This window comes from Capra hircus, chromosome 17, assembly GCF_001704415.2.
Source record: "Capra hircus breed San Clemente chromosome 17, ASM170441v1, whole genome shotgun sequence".
Taxonomy (NCBI): Eukaryota; Metazoa; Chordata; class Mammalia; order Artiodactyla; family Bovidae; genus Capra; species Capra hircus.
Genome location: NC_030824.1, coordinates 19,923,320 through 19,938,133, shown reverse-complemented (window position 1 = coordinate 19,938,133; position 14,814 = coordinate 19,923,320). Strand labels below are relative to the sequence as shown.

At 55.7% G+C, this 14,814-nt stretch overlaps 1 protein-coding gene and 1 non-coding gene across 17 annotated transcripts in view; one reads left to right on the top strand and one right to left on the bottom strand.

Annotated features, from left to right (window-relative positions):
- The window catches only part of NCOR2 (nuclear receptor corepressor 2), a 236,218-nt gene that overhangs the window by 50,172 nt on the left and 171,232 nt on the right, over positions 1-14,814 (top strand). Inside the window, exon 1 of one of the 16 annotated variants that reach the window (XM_018061382.1) lies at positions 37-607. The exons of the other annotated variants lie outside the window; for them this stretch is intronic. The gene's annotated coding sequence lies outside the window, so the exon portion shown is untranslated. Of the gene's footprint in view, positions 1-36; positions 608-14,814 lie in introns of those variants that run through there. 16 annotated transcript variants of the gene reach the window in all.
- On the bottom strand, positions 11,298-11,371 carry TRNAG-CCC. Its single transcript has one exon. It is a non-coding gene; the product is annotated as a tRNA-Gly (tRNA).

The window sequence follows — 14,814 nt, the reverse complement described above, 5'->3', positions numbered from 1 at the left end:
CGAGTGTCGGCTGGAAGCCCGCCAGGGTTACCATGGCGATGAGGAATTATTACTTACTGCCAAGGCTGGGAGAGAAAGCTCGCGTACTTTTGGCTCCCCAACAAGAGGAGTGGACTTATGTAATTCCCTGTGTTTATAGGCCCGGAGTGGCAGGAGGCAAGCAGGGAGCCTGTGGCCCAACACCGTATTTTCACCCTGCTGTGGGTCGGGTGGCCCCGTGGGTTGTTCCTGAGGGGTGGCCCTCTGCTCGCTCCATCTAAGGGAGGCATTGGGCCGGGAGCCTGGGGGGCCGGGTCGGCTGCAGGCCCCCCCCACCCCGTCCCCGAGCTGGGGTGGGAGCCCGCGGTCTCGCGGGAAGGCAAGCGTGGCTGCTCGGTGGGGTCGCCCCTCTTCCTGGGTCAGCCCCGGAGGAAGGATGGGTTTGAGGTTGGATGCCGTGTGTCCTCTGGAAGCCAACAGCCCAGTCTGTGTGTGTGGACTCCGCTGACCCACTTGCTGGCACCTTCTACTTCTTTCTTTTTCTTTTCTTTTTTTTTTGTTTTTGTGGGAGAGTTACTTCAAGTTGTGTTTGGAGCTGAGGTGAGCGAGAGGCTGGTCATGTGCTCGGGTAAGAGAAGTTTCCAGGCTCGGTGGTGGGCAGGGAGATGCGGCGTGGCCCGGTCACCTGGCCGAGGAAGGGTGGGCAGAGAGACTGGGCGCCACAGATCGTAGGGCCTGGACGTGGGATGGAGACCCCGAATGGGGGCTGATGGTTTCGCATTCTGGCTCCATGGGTTTGTCTGGGGAGGCTGGCAATGGCCAGGAGGTAGTGGCCCCCAGTGTCTTATCAGAGTGGCTGAAGCCCCAGAATGGGTGCTGGATGGGCAGGTGCCCCAGAAGGAAGGACAGGCTGCCCCCTGGAGTGGATGCATGGGGTGGGGGGTGGGGGTGCTGCTTTCTGGAGCCCCTGCACCTCGTCCCTGCAGGGAAGCAGGCAAGACCAGGGATGCGGCATCCATTCATCGGTGCTGGCCCAGGGGTGGGCGCCTCGGTGGCCACGGAGCAGGGGAGGGGGCCCCGGTGCAGGCAGTGCCTTGGCCGCCCTGGCGCCCGGCTCCCACCGCGGTGGCGCTTGGCTGGGTGCCCGTGTCTGGTTTGAAATCAGCGCCACCAGCCCAGGCTTGCCCAGGGACCTGGCAGAGAGGACCCGGGATAAACACTGGAAAGTTGGAAGGGCTTCCTGAGCTCACAAGGAGCCTTCAGTTGCAAGTGAAGGGGATGAGGGAGCGATTTGTCCTGAGGTCTGGGTGCGCCGGGGCTGTTGGGAGGCAGTGGGCCATCTCATGGGGCGTGTGAGCACAGGCCAGGGAGGGCTGAGTTTCCAGACTGTGGGGCTCAGTGGCCGCGGACCTGGGTTTGAATCCTGGCTCCGTCCCTTTTTATGCTGGGCCTCCCACTGTGAGCCTCAGTTTCTTTGCCTGTCAAATGGGACCATGACGGGGCCGTGAGGATGAGGTACCTGCTTTGCTCTGTTGCCAGACTGCCTGGGTTCATATCCCAGCTGTGTGACCTTTGGACCAGTCACTTCACAGCTCTGAGCCTCAGTTTCCTATCTGCAAATGGACATTCCATCTGTCTCCATCCCTAAGTTGTTGAATGGCTTTAAGGGGGCTAATGAATGGTTCCTGCCCCACCTCTCACGGACAGGGTGATCTTGGGCAGGTCATGGAACCCCCCAGAGCCTCGGTTCTCATGTCCATCCAGGGAGAGCTGCCCACAGAAGTACTTTGGGGAAAACAGAGACACACCTGCAGGGGCCTCGAGTGGGCTGATGTGGAGAGAGTCTGTAAGTGTAGACACAAGGTTGCATTTAAGTTAGTTATTAATACATCTTGGACTCCATTGGCTTGTCTTTTCCCTGTTGAGAGCCCTCCCATTTATAGACGTGAAACCCCAGCGAGTTAAGAAGGGTCCACCCCAGCCCCAGGCTCAGTCTGCATTTGGACCTGGGCTTGGGTCCCTGGGTACCCCCCACACTCCATGTATGTCTGTTTCTGCCCCATCCCCCACCAAGACTGGGCCACGCACCCCAACAGCGATTGGTGTGGCCTGGGGGCTGGGCACACACGGCTGGCTCTCCTGCCGAGGGTGGCAACTGTCCTGTGTTTGTAAGTGACACCGGATGCTGGGCCGGTGGCTGGCTCAAGCCTTCTCCTCTGGGGCCAGCAGGAGCCAGCAGGGACTTCCCTGGGTGTCCAGGCTGCCCTCGCCAGCTGCCTGCTGTCCGATTGTCCTCAGGCCTCTCCTGGGGACCTCAGGAAAGGCCAGTGCAGCAGGGGACCCCATGAATGTCTCCTTGCTGCCCATAAGGCCTTGGTAGTCACGTGGGTCAGCCATGGAGCTGTGCTGTCCCTGCCCTGTCCTGCCCTGAAGGTCTCAGTGACTCGATCCCCTGTCCACTGAGAAAGACAGTCATGTTTGGTGGTTCAGACCAGAGGTCGCACAAGAGACCCTTGTGGTAGAACTGTCTTGCATCAATAGCGGTGGCCACAGGAATCTACATTGAGATAAAAGTGCATAAATCTACACACACACACACACACACACACACACACACACACACACAAAGTGAGTGCATGTAAAGCCCCGAGATCTGAGTAAGATTAGTTGCATCAGTGTCAGTTTCCAGGTTGCAGGTATTATAAGGACGATGCCATTAGAGGAAGCTGGCTGAAGGGCCCACACAGTCCAGCTATTACAGCTGCACATGAACCTAGTTCAGTCGCTAAGTCGTGTCTGACTCTTGGTGACCCCATGGTCTGCAGCGTACCAAGCTCTTCTGTCCTTCACTATCTCTGGGAGTTTGCTCAAACTCATGTCCATCGAGTCGGTGATGCTATCTAACTCTCATCCTCTCTGCCCCCTTCTCCTTTGCCTTCGATTTTCGCAGCATCAGGGTCTTTTCTAATGGGTCGGCTCTTCACAGTGATCTTAAAAGGAAAGAGAGCACAGACTCGGAGTACTGGCTGTCCTGGGTTTGATCCGCTTGTGCCCCTTGGTAGCCGTGTGAATTACACCAGGTGGCTTAACCCGGCTCCCTCAACCCCCTCATTTGTGAAAGGCGGGTAGTGTCGGGTACTCGTCAGGCTCGCGTGAAGATTAGATGCCTTGGTCCATGCTAAGTGTTCAGGAAGCTGCTGGCACGCGTTGGGGGGTGAGGGGTGTTGTCACTGATACTCTTATCACTCCGATGGGATGGCTGCAGTTTGCCCTGTGCTGTCTAATTTCATATCCTAATCAGCCGCAGGAAGGGAGGGTGCTGCGTGATCCCCACTTCTAAGAGGAGTTAAACTGAGGCTTGGCTGTGTGCCCCCCTCCGCCCCCCGCAAGGGCACACAGTTTGTAAGGACTGGAGCTAGGACTCAAACCCCAAGCCAGAGCCTGCGTGTGGAGTTTCTTTCCGCTGGGTGACTCTGGGGAGATTGCTTGCCCTCTCTGAGCCTCGGTCCCCTCCTTCTCTCCTCACCTGTCAGCCGGACAAGGGGCTGGGATCATGACCTGTGAAAACTAGGAAGCCTCAACTCTGGGCCCCTTTGCTCACTTCTGGGGCCCACCCAGAGCTCGCACCTCTCAGCCACATCCTCTGAGGTCTCTCTTTGCAACCCCAAGGGTGGGGCTGGGTCTTAGTTCTGTCTGTGGGCTCGCTCCTGACCTCGGCCTCCTCTCCAAGCACTTTGACCCCCTTGCTCTGTCTGCTGGGTGCAGCCTTTACCTCCTGCTGGTCCCTGCGGCAGCTACTGATTTCCCTCAGGCTCCTTCCTGCCTCTAGCAGTGGTGAGAAAGCCTTTGGGGTGTAACTAGTTCACCCTTTCTGAGTGGCGCCAGTGGTAAAGAACCTGCCTGCCAATGGAGGAGATGTGGGTTTGATCCCTGGGTCGGGAAGATCCCCTGGAGGAGGAAATGACAACCCACGGATGTCTTGACTGGGAATTCCATGGACAGAGGAGCCTGGCGGGCTACAGTCCATGGGGTCACAAAAGATTTGGACACAACTAACCGCGTGCGCGCGCGCGCACGCACACACACACACACACACACACACATACGCACACACACACAGCCCACCCTAGAGTGAGTTGGGTTACCTTTGTTGGCACTTAGCATGAGAAAGCTGATCTGTGGGTAGGCATTTCTCCAGGGCTCCTGGGAAAGGTCATCAGAAGGTTGTGCCCCATACAGCTGGTTAGTAAGTGAGCATGGGCCCTTGGGCATCTCAAGAGGTCCAGGCAGGGCAGGTTTTGTGCCTCCGGATTCGGGAGAGTTTCAGAGCATCCCAGGCTGGAACAGGTGGGGGTCTGAGCTGCTGAGAGGAGTGATGACGACAGTCATGATGGAGTGATGCAGGCTTGTGTCTCGAGGGAGGGGATATTGATCGCATCTCAGGGTCTCGGGTTCTGGCTTTGCCGGACAGAGCCGGGAGGGTCAGGGAGTTGGGTGGGGGCGTAGGGACATTCCAACTGCAGAAGGCTCTTGGCTGTTTCTCAGAAGCTCCAATCAGGGTTGCGCCTTGGGACCTTTCTACCTGCTGTGCTCTCCCTTCTCTGAGCTCTTCACACCCTCCCCTCACTGAGCCTCTGCTCAAATGTCACCTCCTGAGACAGGCCTCCACCTCTCCATCTTCACTTCTGTTAGCTTGCGGCTCTCGTCACGTGCAATTTACTGTATGCCATGTCCCCCCAGCCTCTCCGTGTGGAATTTTGTTCATCTCGGTCATCACTGTGTCGCTGGCGCTGGGCACATAGTAAGCGATCTTAGAAAACTTCCCTGGTAGGTCAGCATTAAGGAGACCCGGGTTCGACCCCTGGGTTGGGAAGATCTCCTGGAGAAGGAAATGGCAACCCATTCCAGTATTCTTGCCTGGGAAATCCCATGGACGGAGGAGCCTGGTGGGCTACGGTCCACGGGGTCACAAAGAGTCGGACATGACTTAGCGACTTCACTATAGGCTTCCCTGTTAGCTCAGTTGGTAAAGAATCTGCCTGCAATGCAGGAGACCCTGGTTCGATTCCTGGGTTGGGAAGATCCACTGGAGAAGGGATAGGCTACCCGCTCCAGTATTCTGGCCTGGAGAATTCCATGGACTGTATAATCCATGGTGTTGCAAAGAGTCAGACACAACTGAGCGACTTACACTTAGAAAACTATTGTGCCTGATTCGGTGTTGCCCACAAACTGTGGACCTGGGTCTGTCCCCTCAAGGTCCACGTGGATGGATGTGCACACCTGCAAGGGCTCTGGCTAGGGAGACCTAGGTCCCTCGAGCTGGAATTCATGGTAAACTCACCTCCTTGCACCCCAGGACGACTGCTCCCAAGGGTTGAGAATGCACTGGGGTGGGGGGGTATTCTTGGAAAGCTAGAGTCTTTGGAAAAAACAGTTATTGTATGTTTACTCAAGAATGCCTTGATAGAACCTGCCAAGCATCCGCAGAAAGTCTGCACCTCCTGGATAGTGAAGGAGGTGGGGCTGGTGAGCAAGGAAAGTGCCCTCCTCCCCCCAAGGGGTTCAGGTTGTGGGAGCGGCGTGCTGACAGCATCTGCTTTGTGTGTTGAGGACTGACACTGTGGAGTGAGCATTCTGCACACCTTCGTGTATCAGGTCCTGCCCACAAGCCTCTCCAGATGAAGCACAGAGAGGGTAAGCAGCTTGCCCAAAGACACACAGCTTGCAGGCACCTTACTGAGAGAGAGGCATGACTAATAGGTAGTGGCATTTCCTATGCGGCTGTTTCCGTGCCTCCGGGCGCTGCTCAGCTCTTTAAGCGGATGATCTTATTTCATCCTCAGGAGGCCCTTTGGTGTTCATGTCTCAGAGGACAGTGGCACAGCTGTAGGGAAGACAGGCTCTGGACCCGGGTTCTGTTGGCGACCTTCCTCAGAGCAGGTGCTGTTTTCTGGGAATCTGGCTCCAACCTGGGGAAGGGCCCACTTCCCAGTCTGAGAGCCTCGTTGGAACCAGATCTGAGGATGGGAGATGCCCATATGCTTCTAGAAGGCAGGGAGTTGGTTTGTCAGCATAGCTCTGAAGCTGGAAGGCAGGAGGGGCTGTCCCCGCGCACCCCCCAACCCCAGTCATGGATTTGCATGACAAATGAGCCCTTTGTCCCTGGGTCCTGCCTCCTTCCCAGGCTAATAACATAATTCCAGGCCTGTGATGTCATAATGGGCCCTTTCTGCGCAGAGTGGGAGGCTGGGTGGGCAGCTGTGTGGGCCTGGCCAGGGCTGGGAATAAGGGGGTTGGTAATTTTCAGGGGGCAGAGGCTCTCCTTTCAGGATCCTCTTTCATCCTTTAGCAGGTGGGATTTGCTCCCATTTGACACAGGAGCAAACTGAGACTCTGAGGTTTGTGTCCTCCCCTCCCCCTTCCCTTCCCCGCCCCTGCCGCCCCCCCCCCGCCGCCCCCCCCCGCCCCTTCTTGGCCTGTGCAGCGAGGGGGTGGGGGGTGAGTCATCACCCGTGGGCCTTCTCCTGGAGGCGTGGGTGTGAGAGTCTTGTGCTTCCTCTAAGTGGGAGGTAGGCCCTTGTGCCCAGATTCAAACTCTGGGCGTGTGGCTCCTCAGTTTGCTCATCTGCTTCACGGGATTGTGCTGGGCCTTGTCCATGGGGCCAAGCGGGGAGTGAGCGCTCAGTAGACGGGCGATCAGAAAAAAACCCGAGGCCAGTGTAGTCGGGTGAAGGATAGCCCCCCAAATGCATGTGCTTGTGTCTAAACGTGACCTGCTTTGAAGATGTGTCTTGAGATGAGGTGATCCTGGGTTATCTGGGTGAGCCCTAAGTTCAGAGACTGGTGTCCTTCTGAGAGACAGAAAGAGGAGGAAGACACACAGAGGGATGGCCACAGTGAAGATGGGCAGAAACCCAAGGGATGTGGCCACAAGCCAAGGGACACCTGGAGCCTCCAGGAGCTGAAAGAGTGCAGAAAGGATCCTCCCCTTCAGCCCTCAGAGGGCGTGGCCTTGCAGATGCCTAAATCTCCGACTTCTGACTTCCAGAACAGTTAGAGAATAAATTTCTATTGTTTTAAGCCACCCGGATCATGATTATTTGTTTACAGTGGATCGGAGGAAACTAACATAGCCGGTGACAACCCCGCCCCTGCCACCAATCTTTGGAGGTTGGGGGAAGCAATCTGTGGGAGGGGTCTGTGTGATGTCTTTTCCCACCCAAGCCTGAGGGCCCAGAACCATCTAGGGTAGTTGAGTGCCCAGTGGTGTGAGGAGCCCCATATGAAGAGTCTGGAACCCACTTCCCTCACCCAGAACACAAATCTTTTTTTTTTTTTTTTAATGCTTGATTGCTCAGTCCGATTCTTTGCGACCCCCCTGGACTATAGCCCACCAGGCTCCTCTGTCCATGGGATTCTCCAGGCAAGAATACTGGAGTGGGTTGCCCCATTTCCTTCTCCAGGGGATCTTCCCGACTCAGGAGAGAAGTTTTTTTAAAACTTAAATGTTTGTTTATTTGGCTGTGTTAAGTCTCAGCTGCAGGACATACTTCTCCCTAGTTGTGGTTTGTGGGCCTCAGAGTGTGCGGGACTCAATAGTTGCAGCTCACAGGCATAGTTCCTCTTCGGCATGTGAGATCTTAGTTCCTCAACCAGGGATCGAACCCACAAGCCCTGCTTTGGAAGGTGGATTCTTAACCACTAGATCCCCTGACAAGTCCGTAAATCCACAAATTCTTGAACCCGACCATCGCCTGCTTCTAGCCTCTCCCATCTCTAAGGAAGGGGCCCCCTGGTTCCATGCCAGACCCCTTCCCAAGCCCAGAATGCCCATTCCCCATATGCTTGGCAGCTCACCAGCACTCGGATTGTCACTGTTCCCTGGGAAGCTGCCTCATTTGTCAGGTGCCCTTGATGAATGGAGACACCAAGGCTCAGAGAGGACAGGCTACCTGGGGAAAATCGCACAGTCCCTTGGTGGTGGTGAGAGCCTTTGGAGTCATAGCTAATGGATGGGCTGGCACTGTGGCTTCTGGGAGGGAGGGATCAGAGTCCTGGGCCACCTTGACAGTGGAGCGGGCAGTGTGTTTGTGGATCAGTTTCTGGGACACGCTGGCCCAGTGTAGATAACATCCTGAAATCTGGCTTTAGGTAGACACCGTCTTGGCCTCAGTTTCTGTGTTTGCAAAGTGGTCTTTGATCTTCAGCTCAGAGCCTAGAATTCTGCTCTTAGACAATTTGTGGATTTAACAAGCATTTATAGATTGCCTGCTGTGTGTGACGTGCTGGGACTCAGTGATAGACAAAGCAGAGGTGGCTCCTGCTTTCATGGATCTTATGTTTGGGTTTGTGGGGGATGGGAAACAAGGCAGCAGGACTTTGCGAAGGAGGATTCCAGGCCCTGAGGAGGGAAGGAGGAGGGCCGGCGGCTGGGCCGGGGGCCAGGAAGTTGCCTGGCTTCTCCTTCCAGGGCCTGGGGTCAGGGCTTTGCAGCAAGCTTTGGGGGCTGACTGGGTAGACTTGAAAATGGGTAGCCCTTCTCCAGAGATCCGTGGGCGCCTCCAGCTGGCAAAACTTGGCCTGAACCCATGAGCAGTGATGTTGGGTGTGAGACCTGGAGCGTGGTTGGGGGGATGGGTCTCCTCTAGTCCAGGAAGAAAGACAGGAGTACTCTGGTGATGGCACAGTGGATAAGAGTTGAATACTGGAGAGAGCTTTGCATCCAGGCTGTGTGATCTCAGGCAAGTTACTTAGCCTCTCTGTGCCTCAAGTCTTGCCCCCAATGATGTTGGGATGATTCAATGAACTGATGCCAACAAACACCGTGTTAGGGACTAGCTGGGATCGTGAGTGCAAGACACTCACTTTTGGATCTAATACAGTGACTGCTTAGAACCTGGAAGCCAAAGTTGTGTTTGTTGGTCTTTCCGCTGCCCCATGCCTACCTGGGGGCCTTGGACAGACAGGCTTCTTTGCTGTCAGGTGCTCAGTCTGTGAAATGGTCATATGGAGGCTGAGGAGGGAAGGGGGGATGGTGGGAGAAGTGGAGGGAGGGTGGGGCCAGGATCTCCATCTGCTGGTTCAAGTCTTGGCTACCTTCCCAGCCAGCAGCAGCTGCCCGTTTTACAGCCCAGGAAACTGAGGCCCCGGTGTGACTGGGACCCAGGGTGCACCCAAGGGTGGGCAGAGCCCCCTTGGCCTCCTGGCTGCAGACAATGCCTGCCTTCTGGCCCCCGCAGGTCTGCTGGGACCTCCTTAAGCCGGCCTCTGTTTATCAGCATGTTTGGTTCAGGGTAGCAGATGTTCAGAGAGAGAAAGTGCACTCGTGATGTTACTCCAGAAACCAAGGCTGGGGGCTGTATTTACTGCCTGGGGCAGTGTGGGTGGGGTGTGCTTGTGGTTGGGGAATGACCCAGATCTGAGTCAGCCAGGAGAGGCACCTTTATCTGCAAAGCCACTGTCTGCTGTATCCCCATTAGAACCACTGATGGCTCAGGCTGGGCTGGGAGACACCACTTCTGTCGGGTGAGAAACAGGGCAAACGGATTCCAGGCTCCTGCCTGGCCCCTGCTACACTGAGTCTGTCCCAGGCTCCATCTCAGTTCTCTTCTCTCCTTCTGGCTGTTTTTATACCTCTCCCAACCGGTATGCAGCAGCTTCCCTGGTGGCTCAGTGGTAAAGAATCTGCCTGCAATGCAGGAGCCGTGGGGCCGTGGGTTTGATCCCTGGGTTGGAAAGATCCCCTGGAGAAGGGAATGGCTACCCACTCCAATATTCTTGCCTGGATAATCCCATGGACAGAGGAGCCTGGCGGCTATAGTCCATGGGGTCGCAAAGAGTCCAACACAACTGAGCAACTAACACTTTCACTTTTCACTTTCACTTTTCACTTTCACTACCTGTACAGGTGAGGGGACCAGAGGGTGGAGGAAATCTGATTCCCGGGAGATTTCATGATGTTTGGAAGTTGGGTTTTAGGGTGTTGCTATCATAGGTCTCTTGGTTGCAATTGGCAGACTTTTCTGCTCCTCCTATATTTAACACAGAAGGCTTGGGGTAAGCTTCAGGAACTGTTGGATCCAGGCGCTCAGGTGACAAAGTGCTTTTCGTGTCCAGTCCGTGGTAGCACAGACTCATCCCAGCTCAGTAGCCCCAGTGGAAGGTAAGCATGTTGTTCCTGATATCCCAGCTAAAGTCCTGGGAATGAGATTTATCAGCTCAGAGTTGAAAGCCCCACCCAAACCAATCACTGCACCAAGTGCTGCCTCAGCTGGTGCTGACTGGCCAGACCTGAGAGGCGGGGTCAGCCTACCCCAAGGCCAGGACTGAGGGTACCAGAGGGACCTCAAGAACACTGGCGTGTAGCTTGCCATAAACAGCTCCATGGGTTGGAGGTGAGCCTGTCTTCCTCTCACATTCAGTGTGTGTCCTGTTGGGGCTGCGATGGTGTTGCTGGTGGGTAAGTGGCCTCTGTCCCTCTCACTCCCTGTTGTAATTAGGGGCCCCCTGGGCCCCCCTCCTCTTTCAAGCTCCCCAGACTTTGCCAGGCCCTCTCTTGTGGCTCCCAGCTGACCACATGTCAGAAGCCACAGGTCATATCCTGGTAGCTCATGGGCTATATTTGGATGTCAGGCTGATTTATTGCATTGGGTTTTTAGTCCAGTGTTTTTTAAATAAAAATTTCAAATTGAGGGATGTCTCAAAATCAGAATTTCTTCTCTCTCCCTTTTTTAAAAATTAATTTTTTTTTTTTTTGGCTGCACTGGGTCTTTGTTGCCATGAGGGCTTCCTCTAGTTGCAGCGAGTGGGGCTACTCTCTAGTTGTGGTGCGTGGGGTTCTTATTGCTGTGGGTTCTCTTGCTGTGGAGCACAGGCTCAGTAGTTGTGGCTCACAGGGCTTAGTTGCTCCGTGGCATTTGAAATCATGCTGGACCAGGGATCAAACCTGTGTCTAGTGACTGGCAGGTGACTTCTTAACCATTGGACCACTAGAGAAGCTCCAGACTTTCTTCTCTTGAAGAAATCAGAAGCTGTGATGGCCTGGGCCGGCCCCTTCCTGTGCCCCATGCGCACACACAGCGCCACCTGTCCTCCCTTGTCACAGTTCCAGCCTGGCCTGAGATACTGCAGGCGGCTGGTGGGTGTCCACAGGCCCCCTTTCTCTTTTCCCTTCCCAACTTCTGGCCTGGGACCCTCTGTATTGGAGTAGTTTAATTTTTTTCCTTTCAATGTTTAGTTGTATTTATTCATTTTTTTGGCTGTACCAGGTCTCAGTTGCAGTGTGTGGGATTTTAGCTGGAGCATGTGGGATCTAGTTCCCCGACCAGGGATCAAACCTGGGGCCCCTGCATTGGGAGCGCAGCGTCTTAAACCACTGGACTACCAGGGATGTTCCACCTGGAGCTTTTTAGATTCTCCGTTCTCCCCAAAGGGATAATCAAATCCCAGGGACACTCTTGCCACTCCTGGGCACTGAAAGCGTGTTTGCCATCTGGAACTCCTGGCTGCAGGGCCGGAGGACCTTCGATTCCTGGTCATTTCTCCATCATCAGACACTCACTCATCAGCGAACGCCCTCGGGCTATTTCAGTGGCCCCTTAAGCATCCACATTTGAGAGTTGAATGGATCGGATCAAAGTGGGTCATTTGCCCTTCGGCCTGGGCCTCTTGGTGGCAGTAGGGGGTCTCGCAGCCAGGCCTGTGGGAGGTGGGCCCTCTGAGTCCAGACGGGTGGTTTGGTGGGGGTTGGGGAAGAGGTGATGTATGGAAGGGCGGGTGATGAGTGGGTGGGCTCCCAGCCTAGAGCAGCTATTCTTAGCAGCAGAAACATTTGTCCTTGTTCACATGTGGTGGAGGACGTCCCCCAGAGATCTGCCCTGAAATATTAGAGGCGACCCCATAAATTCCTCGGAAAGCTGTCCTTGAGGGCTTGTGTGCGCGGAGGAGGCTGGGAGCAGGCGTTTCCGGTAGCTGCACAGCTGTGGACACGTTTGCCAGATGTTGGTGCCGGGGAGTCGGTGGGAACCCAGGGGCTGCCCGCCTCACCCTTGGACAGGGACCCATCTTAAGAGGCATAGAGTTTCTAGTCAGCCCCTCCCTGCATCCAGGCCATCTGGGTAGAAGCGACTGGTCAGTGGAGAGCTCAGCTTACCGGGCACTGCTGAGGGACCAGAGCTGTGAGGCGCTGGTCTGCAGGCCCAGTCGGGTCGTGTGGCCATCAGATCCTGCCATCAGCCCTTAACTGTGGTCCACTCAGCCCTTGGGTCTGAGGGTCCACTGAGTGGTAGGACCCCTGGCAGTGTTCTTGGCAGTACTCTCTTTTCATGGGGTGGCTCTGACAGTGGGAACCCCCATAGAGCAGCTAGGTGCTCTTAGCTAGCAATCAGGGAGGCCTCCCTGGAGGAGGTGTGTGTTTAAAAAAAAAAAAAAATTTTTTTTTTTTTTTTTTTAGCTATGGTACAGTTTAAACACATAACAAAAAATTTACCGTCTCAGCCATTTTTGTTTGTTTGTTTGGCCATGCTGTGCAGCATGTGGGAATCTTAGTTCCCCAGCCAGGGACTGAACCCACACCCCTTGCTTTGGAAGCTCCAGGTCTTAACCACTGAATCTCCAGGGAAGTCCCTCAGCTGTTTTTAAATATACAGCTCAGAACGTTCACAGTTGTGCAACCATTATCACCATCATCACCAGAATTTTTTATCTTGAAAAACAGAAACTCTGTGCCCATTAAACACGAACTTCCCTTCTGCCTCCCCCGGCTCCGGGCACCTATCCCTCTATTATACTTTCTGTTCCTCTTGACTACTCTGGGGCTCTCATTTGGGTGGAATCTACAGTGTTTGTCCTTCTGTGTCTGGCTTATTTCACTCAGCAGAATGTCAAGAGCTGTGTTCTGCAGCCTGTTTTCGCTTAGGTTGTTGGTTCAGTCCCATCCAGGCTGAAGCCAAGTGGACGGACCCAGGACCACAAACCCCTCATCCTTTCCAATGCCAGGGTCCTCCCAGAATTAGTAACCGGGTCACGGCATCTCACCACCAGCAGGCATGATGCTGAGCCCCCACATAGCTACCCCTGTCTTGGGCCTACAACCTACTCCATAGCCCCCCATACCCATCCCAGCCTCAGGGCAGGGGGTTAATCGGTTTGCCTGGGTCACACAGCTGGTGCCAGGGCCCCATCCCCTATTGCCCAGACACCAGCCTCGTCTCTGTGTGTCCCACCCGCCGCCCCCGCCCCCCCGCCCCCCCCGCCCCCCCGCCGCCCCCGCCCCCCCCCCGCCGCCCCGCCGCCCCCGCCCCCCCCCCCCCCCCCCCCCCCCCCCCGCCTTCTCTCTGCAGAGAAAATTACCGTTTGGAAGGCCAGATGGAGGAGCTGGGTCTAATGGAAACCACGTCCCTCCTGGGGCGCCCAGAACTTAATGAGGAAGAGCCAGGAAAAATCCGGCGTAATGTTTGTAAAATACCCCGGAGGGAGGGCGCGTCGCACGGCAAGGGTTCTCGTGTGGAACCCTGAGACCTGGTGTGCCAGGAGGTTTTGTCAGGGCTATGGCTTCCCTCTTTCTCTCTCCCTTTTAAAATTAAAAGAGGGGAAAAAAAGAAAAAGGGTCGAGGAGGAAGTGATTTTGAGCAGATCTTGCCCTGGCAGGGGAGCAGTGCCGGACGGCCGAGCTGGCTGCAGCCCAGCGGACACAAATGTACCAATTAAATTGGAAACAGAAATGGGCCTCCTTGACGGCTCCAACCAGCACCGCCTCCCTTCTGCTGGCTTTGGAAGGGGGCGCGGGGCACTGGGCTGGCGGTTTAAGGGATCAGAATGAAGCTTGGCTGCTTCCTCGCTGTGTGACCTTGGGCAAGTGAGTTCACCTCTCTGAGCCTCCATTTCCTGTTCTGTTGAATGGGGACAGTCGTGTTTGATGTGGGAAATCGGATTCTTCCGGTGAGCGGGTGCCCGTGGATGAGGCCGAACTGCCAGTAGTGAGGAACAGCTCCGAGGACCCTGGGAGGGCTTCTCCGAGCAGAATGAGTGGCAGGGGGTGCCGGTGGGAAGTTCTCCCAGTAGCTGGGGATCCTTTTTCAGGGAGGTAAGAGATGGGGCGGGTGCCAGGGGTGTGTTTTTCCTGGAAGGTTTTTTCTTTTTTTGGCTGCACTTGCGGGATTGCGGCTTACGAGCTCTTAGTTCCCCGACCAGGAATCGAACCTGTGCCTCCTGCAGTGGAAATCAGAATCCTGGCTTCCCTGGTAGCTCAGCTGGTAAAGAATCTGCCTACAATGCAGAAGACCCCGGTTTGATTCCTGGGTGGGGAAGATCCTCTGCAGGACAGCATGGCAACCCACTCCAGTATTCTTGCCTGGAGAATCCCCATGGACAGAGGAGCCTGGTTGGCTACAGTCCACGGGGTGGCAGAGTCCAACACCACTGAGCGACTAAGCACAGCACTGCACAACCACTCAAGTGGCAGGAAGCCCCTTCCTTGGAAGGTTTGATGCAGGATGTGGCGTTTGGGGTGGGGGTGGGGATCTCATCCATGGTCCCCCAGCCAGGTTGCAGAGGCATTTCTGTCCTGGGACCTGGTTATAGTGTGGGTCTGGAGCCGTTCCCCTGCCTGGCCCCTGGGCTCAGCGCAGACCAGTCAGTTCCGCCCATTCCTGCCGCTGCCCCCGCCCCTGCCCCTGCCCCAGACGCCTGCACCGCGAGGGCGGAGTGATCCAGTTCAGGAGGGCGGAGTCTGGTAATGAGGCTACAGCCTGCTGACTCTCTTCCTGCCTCAGTTTCTCATCTGTAACTAGAGGGTGTTGAGTGAGCTGTCCTGCGGCCAAGGTCGCAGCGCGG